The sequence below is a fragment of the Oryzias melastigma genome, linkage group LG23, assembly GCF_002922805.2.
Source record: "Oryzias melastigma strain HK-1 linkage group LG23, ASM292280v2, whole genome shotgun sequence".
Classification (NCBI taxonomy): domain Eukaryota; kingdom Metazoa; phylum Chordata; class Actinopteri; order Beloniformes; family Adrianichthyidae; genus Oryzias; species Oryzias melastigma.
In genome coordinates this window covers 13,112,694-13,128,699 of record NC_050534.1, presented here as the reverse complement: position 1 = coordinate 13,128,699, position 16,006 = coordinate 13,112,694, and the positions used below count along the sequence as shown (strand labels likewise).

At 37.8% G+C, this 16,006-nt stretch overlaps 1 protein-coding gene across 2 annotated transcripts in view; it reads left to right on the top strand.

Annotated features, from left to right (window-relative positions):
• Positions 1-3,450: 3,450 nt before the first annotated feature.
• Positions 3,451-16,006, top strand: part of plxna4 (plexin A4) — a 218,628-nt gene continuing 206,072 nt past the window's right edge. Inside the window, exon 1 of one of the 2 annotated variants that reach the window (XM_024282545.2) lies at positions 3,451-3,598. The gene's annotated coding sequence lies outside the window, so the exon portion shown is untranslated. Of the gene's footprint in view, positions 3,599-4,848; positions 5,483-16,006 lie in introns of those variants that run through there. The other variant, XM_024282535.2, reaches the window with a different exon arrangement.

The window sequence follows — 16,006 nt, the reverse complement described above, 5'->3', positions numbered from 1 at the left end:
TGAGCAGCCTTGTCTTCTGCGCACTTGGAGACACAGCGATCCATGACAACTCTTGACAAACTCTGATAGAAACCTTAAAGTAAGTGTTATAGGAAGTTTAAAATGTATCATGTCTGTTCTTTTTTTTTGTATTCTGAACAATGACATAAAACCACATCCAAGTTTTGGGTTCTATTACCACATAAGTTAATTCTGCCTAACTGGGACCCTTATAGCCTTATTTCCCCAGAGCAGTCCCGTAAAGGACCCATTAAACAGTACCAAACAGTACCTCTTGGAGGCGCCCATCAGTTGCAGGTCCATTGAAAAGTGGAACGGAACTGTAGGGATGGAGCTGGCATAGCCACCAATTGATTGGCAGAAAGAGATGACAACATTATAAAGCGCTGATATAGCATTAATTTAAGCTAATGTCTCCAAGTCATCTTAACCGGCCGTAATCTTCTTTTAAACAACATTAAATTTCTGTTATACGCGATGTACCAGAAGTAAAGCAACAAACGACCTGCTGGATGACCTCCATTGTTGTTGCTTTTTTAGTCGTCGCACTACAATAACTCAATGACACGCTAGCAGTCTACACTGTACCTCACCACTCCTTACCATATTGTTCTGGACTAGACTGCTCAGTAGAAATGAGGCTTATGACTAAGATTTTTTATTAAGGATGTAACTATTCTTTGTAAATCGGTAAAAAAACAACAACATGTTAATCATTGCAGAAAATAAAAAAATCAGTTTGTCACAGCCTGCGGCTAAATTTAGAGATGTAGAGCTTATGACATTTCTCTATGCAGGTTTGCTGTGAGTGTGTGCACGCCTGTGTGTGTGTGTGTAGCGGACTGACTGCGTGCTCTTCAGCTGCGCTTCTCTCCTGGGAAATTCTTGCACCTCATTGGGATTCAAAAGTTTCACATAAGTCAGTCCTGCCAGGATTTCGCGATCACAACTATTAACGTAAATTCAAGCAAACCCGAGATCTGTAGCTAAACCTGCAACTTTACATTTTCATTACAACTTTACTGCAACTTTGGCCAATCTACAACAGTCCTTCACCTTCACCACTGTTTCCCGTCTTACTCCTTCCCGGGAGCCGTACTCTTTTTTTTTTTAACTTTCTTTAGCTTTCTATCTATTTTCTCTGCATGCTGCGAGTGAACGGTCATTTGCGCTGAGTTTGAGTGCGGGTGAGGAGCGTTCCGTCAAATGTGGAGCACAAAACGAACCGAAAGTTCAAAGATTTTTGATCATTTCAATATTATGTATAATTGTTCATTTGTATTGAATCCTTTCTGTTAGAAGGAAAACAGACAGTTTGATGTAAAGAGTAAAAAGAATACATGTTTGTCCTTAAAATACCTTTAATTCATTATTTTGAGAAAAAAAAATCTGAAAAAAAATCAAAGTTGTGACTTTTAAACTGCAAATTAAATCGTATCGTGGCTTGACTGAATTATTACACCCCTAATGTATAGCTCAATTATTAGCTTAGATTTTAAGAGGTTAAAAAAAAGTACAAACATTAACTTTTTTGATCCTCATGGAAAAAAAGAAACAACAACTGCATATCTAAAACTGGAATATAAATGTCCATGTTGAGTAAAATTTGATGTTGGCAGACACAAAAAACAAACATTAGCATTAAAAGCTTCGACTCCGAAACATCACTCAAGGATTTTTCAATGTCTTTTGCCAGCAGCAAAAGCATTTTACTTTAAAAACAGCTCTCTCTTTAGCTCATAGAACACAAAAACACATAATCAACAACTTAGCTCAAAGCTACACATTTTCACATAAACAGCTGCCAAAGTATTTTTGGCACCAGTTTCCTTTTACAGTCACGGATAACAGTAATCATTAAAACAGTTTCCTTAATGTTATGCCATGCGAGCATGTAAATATTTGCTCTGCCCCTAAAATCTATGTCACGCACCTAAAAAAAAAAAAATCTAAAATATTAAACAAACACTGCTTTTAATCTTTCAAGACAAATTGGTGTCCTTGGATAGTGTTAATATATGCTCATGGAGAACACAGATATGCTACTCTACTATGAACAATAATAATAGAGTTCTATTAGAATAACCAAGCGTGTTTGATGGAGACAGGGAAGTGCGGGCGGAGGTCATGCATCCTGACCCTTTGTGGAATAACTATTGTCACTGTAGATTGCAGGCGCATTGATTTGCTGTGCTTTGAAAGTTATCTGATTATTGAGAACCACAGACTGTTGATTTAGCTCTGCACTTTTATTGGATAATTAAATAAGCTCAATAGGTTTGCTGGTATCTGTGCATTTCATCAGTCCAAATGACTGGAAGAGATGCCCGCTTAATCTGACACAAAGACAACAGAGCAAGAAATGAACATACACCTGACACATTTTTTAAATCAATGGCCAGACAAAGAGCAATGTGGCAACCATTGATTTATTGTGAACTGATAAAAAAGAGGTCATTTTTTATTTTTCTATAGGTCACTTTGGCGAGACTTCATGGTTCGCAACTCTTTGCGCATGTTTTATGTCTTATTTTCCATTTATTTCTAGTTGTTCATAAGAATGAGTTAACTACGGTGGCCCTAAAGGGAAAGTCCCACCAACAAATCACTCAGTGCAAAAACATATTAAGGATCCTAACAGGAATTAAAAAGGCAATTGTCATAATTTCCATCAACAATGTCCCTAATCTTTACCGATTTTCATAAAAATTAAACATTTTGGAAATAAAAATGAAATGTTAAATACAATAAAAAAAACTGAAAAACTCAGTTTGTATCCTGAAATGTCATTTCGTTTCATTTTTTTTAAATTGTGGTTTAGTTCTTGGAAGTTTGTTTTGATTTCTTTAAAGTAATTTAATTTTTTTTATTAGTTTTTTAATCATCATTGTCATCTTTATTATGTTCTTGCATGAGTGATTTGTTGGTATGATTTGCCACCATAGTGGCCACCATGGGCCACCGTAGTTACCTGAAAGTGGCATGTTTTACTTGATTCAATTCATTAAATTAAAAATAATAATGACAGAAAATGTTTAAGAAGACTCTTAAAACACTTCTATTTATGTAGAAAGACTAATTCAAATCAATTTAAGTAAATTCTTATGGTACAATCTTTTATTTTGTTTTGCTTATATAAAACATAATAAAACAACAATTATAGATACAATTATTCACTTGTTGATAATAATAGTCCTTCAGTCAATAAAAAGTCTATTTTTGTCATAACTTAAAATCAATTAAAATCAACACGTTTAAAAATGAAGCTTATATAAACCTAGTCCCTTATAGCCTTTCAACTTGAGAACATAAATAAAAATAATATATAAAAAAAGAATAATTTTTCATTAAAAAGGAGATTTAAACTTTTTGCAGTGGAAATTAAGGACAAAAGGGTAAAAGCTAAGCTAAAAAGGGAAGCTTGAATGAGCAAAACAGAAGAGGCACGCGGAAGACGGAAGTCACGTGACTTAATTAACCGCTGGTGTTAGTAAACTAGTTTATCTTCTTTAAATTTCTGTTCAAAACCGAGTTAAACATGTATTTGGACAGTACACGTGATTTATTTCGAGGAAAAAGGTTGTGGAAAACATTTAAGGTGAGTATAAAATCAAATTGAAAGCTTTTTTTTGGGTCATTTTGACTCGGGGCGATCAAAATCAGAAGCTAATTAGCCACGTGACGTGAGCATGGAGTTCTGCAAGCTCTTGACAAATAACCAAATAAATATATAGATTCATGTTTTATTATTATTATTTATTATTATTATTATTATTGGTGTGTTTGTCTAATTTAAAGCTATAGTGTCTAATTTAGACTTTAAAAGTAAATATGCTCCTGCTCTGACCAATAAAAATATCACCACTGAGGCTGTTACTTATCTTTTTTAATTTAAATTTTGATTAACAGTATTATTAATATTTTTTAAATATATTTTTTTTATCCCGTATATGTGTGTTCCATCATAAGAGCCCTTAACCATGATGCAGGTGAGCCACCCTCCCTCATGTGTAATTCTGCGGCTGTAAGGTGTCTTTGGCCTGTAGGGGGCGCTCTGATGCAGTGTTTCACAGAGGGAGCCTGGAGGATGTTGCAGCAGCTGCAGCTGCAGCAAGACTGCCTTTCTGAAAGAGGCTAAAACGCACACTACAGGAATATTGATCAAGAGGCCAAGGGGCGGTCACTCGATTTCTGTTTCCTATCATAGTGATACATTATTCATTTTTTTTTCAAATATATTTTAACATTTAAAATCTTTTTTTTAATAATTATGTTTCAATTTTTTTATATTTAAAAAAAAAGTTTTATAAATGTTATGTTTAAATTGGCTATAACCAGTTAAGGCTGACTAATAATCCTCCACACAGCTTATTTAGTTGAAGAAATGATTACATAATTAGGCTTTTAGAATATTAATTGCTTAAAATGCAATGGGTTGGGGGGTGGAATACAATCCTGGGGCATGTTAAAAAATCTAATCCCCTGCAAACTGTGCAGGGGTCGCAATTATGTTGCCTAATCTCTATCTTTAAACGATCCTGCGATTAGATATTTAAATCCGATGATCTGATCATTTCACTCCGGTATTGTGTCGCATTAAATTCCTCTCATGGCTTTTGACTAATCCCATTCTGAATGGGATGAAGGATTCTGTTGCAGAAGCTGCTTTTATTATTATTTTTTAACAATATAAAAGTTTAACTTTTCCATTAGGATTTTTGGTTCACATTTCCGACCCCACCTTGGAAAAGAAATGCTTCTGGGAACCTTATAAATAGCCATTTAAGGTGGACTGTGCGCTCATTTCTGCACAGGTAGTTCCCAGGGACTTCTTCTGTGCACCCCCCCTCTCCTCTTGTTGCCATCCGGAGGTGCCGAAAGCTGTCCTCTCCTCCTCCTCACATCCATCCCTCTCATTCCCTCCCGGAGCGCAGATCAGCGGTGGAGCATCAGCCTCCTCTCCTGCCCTCCTCTCCATCTCTGTCTGTCTGTCCCCTCGCGCGCGCCGCCCGCCCGCCTCCCTCTCTCCGCTGCAGCAGCCTCAGCACCTTCAGTCGAGCAGGAGCACCGCACTGAGTCACATCTCTCTGCACACACGCTCTCCACGCGCGCACGCACGGTCACGCACTCAGACGCAGCCTCCTGCAGTATCCCACACGGCGCAGCGGCTTTTCCAGCGGCATACCAAGTGCGTCCTCGCCGGGAGATGGGAGGAGCGGCTCCCGGGTGTCAGAGCACTCAGAGCGGCTGAACGGTCTCGTTGGTTGGGGGATGCTCCTGGAAGTCTGCTGCTACACATGATTATTCCCCCCCCTCCTGTGCAGGAATCGGTATTTAACTGCACGTCGACAGAGGATTTAAGTGGACAAGTCCGGGATTTAACATTTTTCTGAACATTCTGGTTCTGGAGTTGGGATTGCAGTGGACGTGCCTCTTTCCGCAGTGTCGATGCGGCTGTGCCTGCTGTCTGCATTTATTACAGGTATGGAAAGTGGCGTTAGTTCCCACAGTCGGTAGAGTTTGGAGTGAGGTCTGGCGCCGTTATGGCCGGGCTCGGGGTGTTAGCTCGCCATTGCGCCATGCAGCCAGGTGACCAGAGGCGCGCTGCACCTGTTCATGCCCGCTTACAGCGATCGGGCCGGGCATTCTGCTGAAACGCTCTACTTCGCCTCTAACTTCCAGATCTCAGAGATCATTTGAATGACCCGTTGCGTTGCTTTGCTCCAGATCCGTGCGCGCACCGGAGTCTCCCCGCGTCGCGCTCCCCGTGTGAGCTGCGTGTCCAAATTGCGCACGCCAAACCCTGGGCGATCAACTCCACATAAGTTGACACATTAAAGAATGCGTGAGGCCGGGGTTGGAGGCAGTCTGCGGGGATGAAAGTACTGCGCAGGCTCGCCTGAACATTTATGGGGCGTATATTTGCTCCAGCGTGGTTTTCTTTTGGAGACTTGGCTGCCTATTATGGAAACTATACACGTGCTTCTGTTATGTTTACTCATATTTCCCACAGAATATTCAAATGTATATAAAAAATAAAAGTCTTGATTATAATTTAAAAATTAATCTGATGAAAGTCTTTTAAAACCTTAAAATGTTTAACAAAACTTTCTTTCTACACTTGTTTTCCCAATTAATGTCATCAAATAATTATAAAATAAGCAAATTTTTTAGTTTAAATTGGAGATTAATTTTATGTGGCACATATATTCTTTCTGTCTTCCGGGATTGCAGCTTGACGGAGCTCTAAGGGCAGACAGGGCATGACTTTTGTTCACCAAGAAAACAACAAAAATTACCCCAAATGTCTTTAAGATCACATTAAACTAGTTAATTTCAGTTTTAAACAAATTTGTTATCTGAACAAGTTTTAAAGCCACACAACTTGTGACAAATGTTGTTTTTGACTTTAGTACAATTTATTAGAAATATGGTTAGTATTATTTTTAATATCACACACATTAGAATTTATTTTCTTTTACAAAAATGAAGCTTTAATGAGTTTTTGGTTGCAATCCGGAAGATTTAAATGATCTTTAGCTCTGTGTGAGTTTTTTTTCCTGACATTAGTATCATCTGGAGGTGTGATAGTTGCAGTTTTTTGCTGATTTTAGGACATTTTATGCAAGAAACACAACAGGACGTTCTCTTTATCCACCTATGATGAGTCTTACAGTATGCCGTAGGTCTTCCACTGTTTTTCACAATCATCACTCCCTTTTCTTTTTTTCCTCCCCTTCCTTCCATTCCCCTTCTGTTGCACCTCGGAGCAGCTGCTTCAGCCGACGTTAAATGCAGTTTCACAGTGCAGCAGTGGCACTGAGCACTCTGAGCCCCTCTACTGGTTTGTCCCCTCCCTCTATCCACCTGCAGCTCATGTCAATGCATCAATTCAGCCCTGCACTTCTAATTCCTGGATTTATCCAACATTTAATGCAAATAATTAATTTTTCTGCACAAATTTGAAAAGAATTTGGATTTATATTTGACATTTATTTATTAAAACCTTTATTCTTACTATAGCTTCCTTAAGCAGATCAAGGTGTTTATGGGAAATCCATGAAGGACATAGCAGTACAGGTTCATGCAGTGCTCTGACATTCTTCATTGAGTTTAGAATAGTATTAATACTAACTTTTTGAATACTTTGTATGCAGTTTGACTTCTTTTACTTCACTTGCGTAAAAGTTTGTGATGTTACTTTTGAGGTTTCTTTGAAGAGTTTTAGTGATTTTCAAACTCCTACTTTCAAGATCTAAAATAAGGACTAAACAGTGTGAAACTTCTACTGTTTCCCCCTTAAAAGCTGTAGAGCGAATCACACCGCTTATTCTTCCTCTTTCCCGCTCCGCTGTCCATCAAGGCCTGTCTATAAGAACTGGAGCAGCAGCAGCCTTTATCGGCCTGTAAGCACCTCACATTGACATACAACCCCCTGTCTGTCTGCCAGTGTTACGTCTACAAGGCTGGAGTTTGGACTCGTAGAGCACGGCCTTGTCAATATTATGACTTGCTAATGGATAAACCCTCACTCCAACCTTGGCAGTAAAGACATTCATTGCATTTTGGGGCGGCACCCTTGGAAGAACAAGGGCTGAGAAAATCTTTGCCATGTGTTCCTGTCGGCAGAGGAAGCTGAATGAACGGGAAAGCTTAGACTCTCGTAGTGATATAAATACTCGCAAGCCGTGTAGGCAGAACCCGGCGGAAGTGTGTTTGTCTGTATGTGGGTGTGAATGATGCATCTGTGAATGGCCCTGTATGAATACTCTGGTCACAGAGATGTATCGTCATGTCAGACTGAATGATGTGTCTGTGAATTAGACCTGAATGGAGGTCTCTGTTTGTTCTCCGTCTGTTTCCCTCTCTCCCGCCCTCACTCACTTGTAGGCGCTTGCACCCTTCTGGGCTGTGACAGGACTACCAGACACATGCCAGTGTCCAGTTAGACTGTGTTCTCACTCCACCCAACAGCAAAGAGGAGATAGCATTTTTTTCTCCCTGTGTCACCAAGTGTGTTCTCACCACCTTAATCTGCCTTCTAGATGTTCAATGACCATGGCAAATTGGGTTTTTAAGACTTTTCTTGTTGCATTTTTCTCATAATTAAGCTTAAAATTGCATTTCTGAGTATTTAATTTTTCAAATTGTTGTGAATCAGGAGCAGATGAAAGAAATAGTGACGTAGAAGCTACAATGGCAAGCAACAAGCTAGTAGACGACTAGATCCATGCACGTCTTAGTTTTCCACATAAATAAGTATTGACGGGTTGGGGTTGTGAGAAGTTGTAAGCTAGCAGGAGAGATGTTAAACAGATGGATGATGGGAAGGTGGCTTACTCTGCAACAAATTACGCTTACAACTATGAGGCAACTTTCCAACAAACTGCTGCTGCTCTGCAGAAACTGTGTCCTAAAAACAACACAGTTTTTTCAAACTTTGGCTAAAATTGGCATAATTGTGATTTAAAAACCCCGGAAACACTTCTACAATAGATCAAGAGATGATCGGAGTAGGTCTTTAATTCTGTGTGCTCAATTATGTCCATCCCTCCTGCTTAGAATGAAAATGTTGTGCTCAAAACTCTTGCATTTATGTCTCTACGCAAGTTTCTTAGTTCTTTTTCAGGCACAAAACTTGCAGCCAGATGAACTTTGACCAGTTGGTAGTGACAAATGAGTATGGCTCTTTTCAAAACATGGAAGTACCAACCATTTGAAATTTGATCACGGAGGAGAAATTATTAATTATGGTTTGTGCCCGGCCGGAAATATGACACCAAGTCTTTCTTGTACCGGAATAAAGCTGCGGAAGAAAAAGCCTGGAGCAAGATTTGCACCACTTTGACATTTTGCACCAAGCCTCTTCCAACTGTGTGTACATGCACTAGTATCGGGTTGTCGCAGTCCAGTGTGAACACCATATGCTAAAAGCCCATTCTTGAATGCCACACAAGTGTGAACGAAGCTTAATCGTTTGCCTAGACAGTATTTTTTTTTCCTTTTTAGTAATGTCTAAAACCGTTTAACTCTGACTTGTCCATCCCTTACTTTATAAAACCCCTTTTGTCATCTTGACCTTAAAATCTGTGCACTGTGAGATTGCATTTCAGCCGTCGCTTGAAGAGATGGGATCACTGACTGATGGCATGGAGCGCTTTATGAAAATTCAGATTTTTTTTTGTTGGAGAATCTTAGCATGTTATTAAGAGAATAATTGCTTACAAGTAGGTAATTAACCTTTTCGTAACGCACCACAGAGCTGAATATTGATGTTTGCCTCTTGCACAGTCAGCACAGATCTGAAGTGAGGATCTCCAAACAATGGGTGTTGAGATGTCTGCACGGAGAAATCAATACATGTCACAATGTCCAATTTAATGACAACCTTTGTTCTTCTCCGAATGGTTAAGTCAGCATATGCTTTCAACCTTTAGAGAAGATAAATGTGATGCGGGTGAGCATGTGGGTGCGTAATCTGCCATTCACAACTACCGTCTCCATCTCTTCTGCAGGTTCGTTGTCACTTGCCCTCACAAAAGGGGGTCTAATACATGTGCATGAAACTATATCACACTAGCAAGACTTTTATTTTCAGCCTCCAGCTTTTCTGTCAGGATTTCATCCATCTTTTTACCCATTCCTTTTTTCTTTTCTTAGGGTTTCCACCTCCAGCCCTACGAGCCTTAATGTTTCAGACTCACTTCAAGATAACTTTATCTGTTTGTGTGCAGCATTAAGCAAAAAAGGAAAATCTGGTGATATGAGGAATTGAAGAAGGGATGGTGGTGCAGATGAGAAGAAAGGAGAACTAGGGACATGCTTAAAGGTATCTGTAGGTTTGGCAGACTGCTGCATTTGATAAGACCATATTAAACGTTTCTCCGAGGTTCTTGTGATTCATATGGAGCTGCGAGTCTGATATATAAACAGCTCTCTTTGATGGTGCAGCAGATGACGAGCTGTGGCATATTGGCTCTAATGCTTGTGCGTGCCAAGCCAAGCATGACAAGCAGTAAATTAGTTTTGTTTCAGATGCATGAAATGATGAGAAAATTGCAGACAGTCTTGGGGCACTTTTTTTTTTTTTTTTAACCCAATGCATTCTCTGTCATTTACTTCTTTGCTGATGCCCTAAGTCCAAGCAAGGATTAGGGACTTAATTCTTTTTTTCATCTTGTCTCTTGCTAAGACGTATGGGCACACATGCTTTAACACATGCACAACTTCCATGTTCTTAGTCTACTTTTGAATTTCACATTCACATTTGTATTATAAAATTTGCATCTTTCTTATGCACTTTGTTCCACATGTGCTGTGTTCAAGCATGTCCTCACTTTTAACCTTTAAACCTCCCTGAATTTATTTGATAAGGAAACCCATTTTCATGGGAGCCTGCTAAAACAAATTGCATTTTGACTGTGTTGTGCTTAAGCATGCAGCTCGCCACAGGTTATTTTCTTGCCTGAAGTGTTGTTAATGCACAAGAAAAACTTGTTTCCTTGGTTTTCCTCTCAAAACCAACTTAACTCTTGTCTAGATGTTATTGGAATTTGGAGCTGTGGTTTCGTCTTAAGAATTTTCTTTTATAACCTAAACCTAAAAGGACAACCATCACCCATGATTCAAGCTGTTAAAAGACGTCAGTACCCCCTTTTTTGTTGTAAGCTTTCAAAGCACTCTTTGTCTGTGTGGTTTTGAAGGGAACAAAACTAGCATTATACTCATATTTTCAGTATAGGTACAATCTCCAGCTGACTATAAGATTTACACTGAAAACAGATTGTTACCAACACTAAAATAGCAATGCAAAAAGGCTGCAATCATGTCCGCTACATTCCAGTAACACCATGTAGTGTTAGTATGACTGACCGTATTTATACACCTCTGTAGGGCTTAGAGTTTTGTAAAATATACTATTTTAAAACAAGATTTGCATTCTAAGCAGCAGAAATTGACATTATTGACCATATAAAGATTGAAAGTCATCTATTGATCTATTGCAAATTGTTCCAAGTAGTCTTTTAATTATGATATGGGTGTTTTTAGCATCGATTGGACTGGCGGATTAAGCCTGCGCTCATATAGCAACATCCATTAGTTTACACTCTCTCCTGCTAGCTTACAGCTCCTCATAATCCAAACTTAACATTATCGGTGTAACAAAAATGTTGAGCAACACTGGAACTATCCAGCAGTACAGTTTTGAGCCAGATGCTTGCTCAGACGAGGAAATCGAAGACGGACATGGAACTAGTTGTCTACAAGTGGATGTATTAGAATGGAGCAGATAGGGAGTTTGTGCTGAAAGTAGATTTTAAATCACAAACAGTTTCTTTTAAATCTGCTCCTGATTCACAATGATTTAAATAAATACTCAGAAAAGCAATTTTCTTTATATATATATATATAGTATATATGTCCTTCACCATCAGAGAACTGCCACAAAAACATGTTAAAAGCACCAAAAACATCATAGTGAACCTTCAAGTCTATAAACTTCATGATTTTTTTCCTTTAATTTTTTTCTTGTTTTTCCACGTTTAAGTTCAGTTCTGCCAGAAGTCATCAGTACTCACTAATATTACTCTTGATTGTGAAATAGATGCTTGAGGGAGAATCCCTGCTGCCTCATAGCCTTAGGTTTTTCAGGTGGGGTGGGAATGTGTGGCAATACCCTTTCAGTTGTACTCCTACTTTCTTCTGTCTCCTCCCTCCCCCTCAGGACACGCCACAGTCTAGCGGGATAATAATGGGAATAGTACAAAGAGAATTAACAAGGTTTACACAGTTTTTGTGTGAGTCTTTGTGTGTAACTTCCATTTGAGTTTGGAATTTTGCCTCTTTTAAGATAGTTTTTGTTCTGTTGATGGGATTTGTAACGGGCTTTTGTCTGTGCAAATGGAATGATTGACTCTTAGCCAAAGCCAGACTCTCGCCAAATGCTGCAGAGAAATTTTTGCTTTCCTGGAATAAAACCTTTTTTAAAATTTATGATTCATTTAAGTCTGTGAATCCATCACGTTGCATTAATTGCTGTGACTCACTTTTACTGAGGGTGACACAAGCACAAGAGCGCAAAAGTTTTTTTTCTTAAATGTTCCCAGTCAAATGAATAACAGGTTCGTATCAATCTGTGAAATCTCTGATAAAATGCTTTGATTATGAAGTAGGGCTGCACTATAACTCAGATATATATCGTCTTTGCAATATGTTTATTGCAAGAGTAAACTGGAATAAATTGTTACCTTAAATGTTTACATACATACTAAAACAATCTCATGGCAGATTTAAGTATTTAACAAATTAAATAAAGAACTTTCCGGATCTGATCAAGCAAATGGAGCCCTTTTATGTTAGATGTCCGCCTCGTATTAGTTAATTGGAGTTTACGTTATGTTGTCTTAATAAAGCTGTTGCAGTGTCATGGATTAGTTGTTCATTTGTTTTCTATTTGTTCATATTGCAGGTTTTCGTCCTATTGTGTAGCCCTAAAATGAAAAGATTTCTGAGAAGTGTGTTTGAATTCATGTGTGTTTAAACTGTATTTTAATTAATCCATGTTGAGAGAAGTTGTCAAATTATTGTTGAGTTTTGATAGGTGGGATCAAAGCTAGTAACATTTTTATCCGACATCATTCATTAATAAGAAGATATACTATTCAGAGTTCTTTGGTCACATTCAGTCTTTTCACAACAATTCCATGCGATCTTTAACTCTCTCTTCCTCTCACACACTGAAGTTACTATGGCAACATTATTTGTTATCAACAGAAATAGTCTTAGGTGCTGTGCTTGTCTTGGAAAAAAAAGCTGCACCATAAACATGTGACTCTGATTTTGTGAGCAGCAGTCTTTTCTTTGTGTTACTGATCAGTGGCATCGCTGCCTTAGATCAGTTGTACTCTATTTGAAGGTTGAGTGGAAAGGGTTTTGAGGTTGAAAGTTGTTGATTTAGAAATTTTCTTGCAGCATACAGTTTTGGTTTTCTCTTTTTAAGTCTGTTCGGTTAGTCCAGGGGTTTCAATCTTTGACACTAAAAGAGCCACTTGGGTCCATGATCTACAGATCAAAACCTAGAAGGAGCCCCATGGACTTACTTTAGCCTTTAAGAAATTTGGATTTGCCTTCATGACCCTATTGTTTTTTTTTTTTTTTGTTTTGTTTTTTTAATAAATGTGAATTGTGAAGTATTTTTGGTACGGACAAAAGCAAAAATATAAAAAGAAACTAGCATGTCTCAAAATGAGATTATTATTTTTTTTTACGTTTTTACCTTTTGTGTTTAGTAGAGGCCAAAGTAGCAAAAAAGCTAGCTTGTTGCTTGATTACTTGCTTAATTACTAGCTGAACTCCAAATTTACATAAAATTCCTCAGTAAATTAAATCAGCTGAAGTTAGCATGTTGGTAAAATAAAAGCTAAACTCTAAATTACCCTAAAACCCCCAGTAGATAACAAATTAGCCAAATATGTAAGCTAAACTCCGAATTAGCATTAAAAAACTAACTAGAGGCCAAATTAGCCAAAAAAGCTCGCTCATTGCTCAATTAGCTGGACTCCAAAATAGCCTAAAATTCCTCAGTAAGCTAAATTAGTCAAAAATGTTAGCATATATTGCTAAAATAGAAGCTAAATTCTAAATTATCAAAGAAAAAGAAACTTCAGTAGATAACAAATTAGCTGAAAACATCAGCATTTTTTCTAAAATATAAGCTAAACTCCAAATTAGCCTAAAAAGTATAAAACGAACTAGTCAAAAACATTAGTCTGTTGCTAAATTCTAAATTAGCCCAAAAACCTCAGTAGAAAACAAACAAAGAACGTTAGCATGTTACTAAAATAGAAGCTAAACTCTAATTTAAAAAACAAAAAAACAATTATTCAATTTTTCTTCAGTCAGAGAGCCATCATGGAGAGATTAAAGAGGCACAGTGGTAATAATTTTGGTAAAAAAAAAATATATATATATATATATTTTGATATATTTGTTCTCTGTGTGAAGAAAGAAAAGTTTGCCATTGCAAATTCAAAGAATGTTAGACGAAATAGTTTGTTGTCAAGCATTTCCACCTCACCAATTCTGACCCTCTTTGCAAAAAGTTTGGACCCCTGTTGTGAGCAAAGGTACACCACTCTGTTATGTAGCGCTAAGAAAGTCTCCCTTTCACTTTTGCCACTGTTTGCTCAAACAAGTCCATCATCTCTGTCTGAGCCACAAACAGAACTGTGGAGAATGGTCAAGGGCTGCATCCCTCCTCCCAGCATCCCCCTTTTTTATGTCCATTGGTTCTGCAATGTTACGGCACTTCTTCCAGCTGCGCTTTAACTGAGTTTTTCTAGACCCACCGGCAAATCTGAAAACCAAATTGTTATGTAGTGTATGTCTTGGCCGGTGTGTAAGTTGGCGTGTGAGAAGGATTTACTTCATGTTTGTTAAAGTATGAAAATGGCTGAGATTCACAGAGGGAACACGAAAGCAAAAGCAAATACTAGATAAATATTTGCATCTTCTTGCTTTCCAACGTGAATGCCTTGCTTGAAAGCTTGTCTGATGTGTTTATGCCAAAGGCAAAGGAATGGACTTAAAGGGAGAAAGAAAGTTTGGAGAGAGGTAAGCCGAAAGCAGAAGGGGCTTTAGAAATGTATGCAGTGTAGTGCAAATTTGACTTCCTCCTCCTTAATCTCTGACCTTTGTCTGGTACAATAACTTGATTTATAATTTTTGATCAATTGCTTAATAGTTCATTGACATTTGAAAGTATTTATTCAAATTCTTAATTCCACTTATTTGAATGAACTTGGCAGTGAGTTTGATTTCTAAGGGTAACATTTCTGCGAGTTTTGGGAACAAAAAAAGACAAAGAATGATGGATATTGTCTAATGATCATCTTGGGGAACTTGCATGTAAAGACCAGTAGCTCTGTGCCGACATCACTTAATTTGCATGGTCTGTTAGGTCTGTAAACAGGCCTAACTCAGTAGATCCGCTTTGCCTCTGTGCAACAGCACTTGTCTTTGTTGGCAGCCAAACAAGCTAGTTCCTGCCAAGTGAACGGTTCTACATCGGTAAACAATGTGCAAGGTTGTGATTGTGGTGTAATAAGGGAAAAAATGACATGAAATACATCAAATAATGTCATTTTTTTAAAAAATGGTGTTTATTAAAAAAGTATTAATGTGACACATTTTTTTCATACAGCTTTTTTTCCTCAAGATTTTGACAAAATAAAAGCCCCAGTCAGATGAAAAATATGTTTCTGGTGTTTTTGACATTTTCTTGTTGCATTTTCTCATGATAGAAGACATAAATGAAGAAAATCAAGCTTTTAGAGCCCATATCATGCTATTCTAAGCATTTCGTAGTAAACTATATCCATATATATAACATATTACCTTTGAGACGCTAACAAACTATTTTTTTAGTGAAATTAGAGTTCATAATCATGAGCTCATTTGATTGATGATTGATTTCTGAGGCATCACTTTTCACTCAAACAACATCCAAACTTTTGCAAAGATGGACGTGGATAGTGTGGATATAAAATAAGTGTTTTGCAGATCACCGCTAGTTCCGAGGAGAAAGTGGGTGTGTTTCTGTTAGCCTTGGGGGTGTGTGCGTCCTGGCAACGCAGACTGTTTGAAGGCGCTATTCCCCACTTTGTGATGTCACAATGTGAGGACCGACTTGTTTGTGTGGATTGGGAGAGGCTGGTAATCAGAGCAAAGGGACATTTAAAAGCTAAAAAAAAGTGGGTTTTTACAGTTTAACATTTGTACATATACTTGCATCTTTCCTTATTACGTATAATAACATTGGTATCAAATTTACATCTGTACACTAGCACTAAAGCTGGAATGACTTATGCATTAAAATATCTCCTTGTGGCTTTCACTACATAAAATAATTCAAAGTTATTTTGCTCATTATATATATATTAACTTTCTCAGCATTTCTTGCTGCTAGCCCAAAGCCGGTTGCTCACAGTAAATGCAGGTAATTATC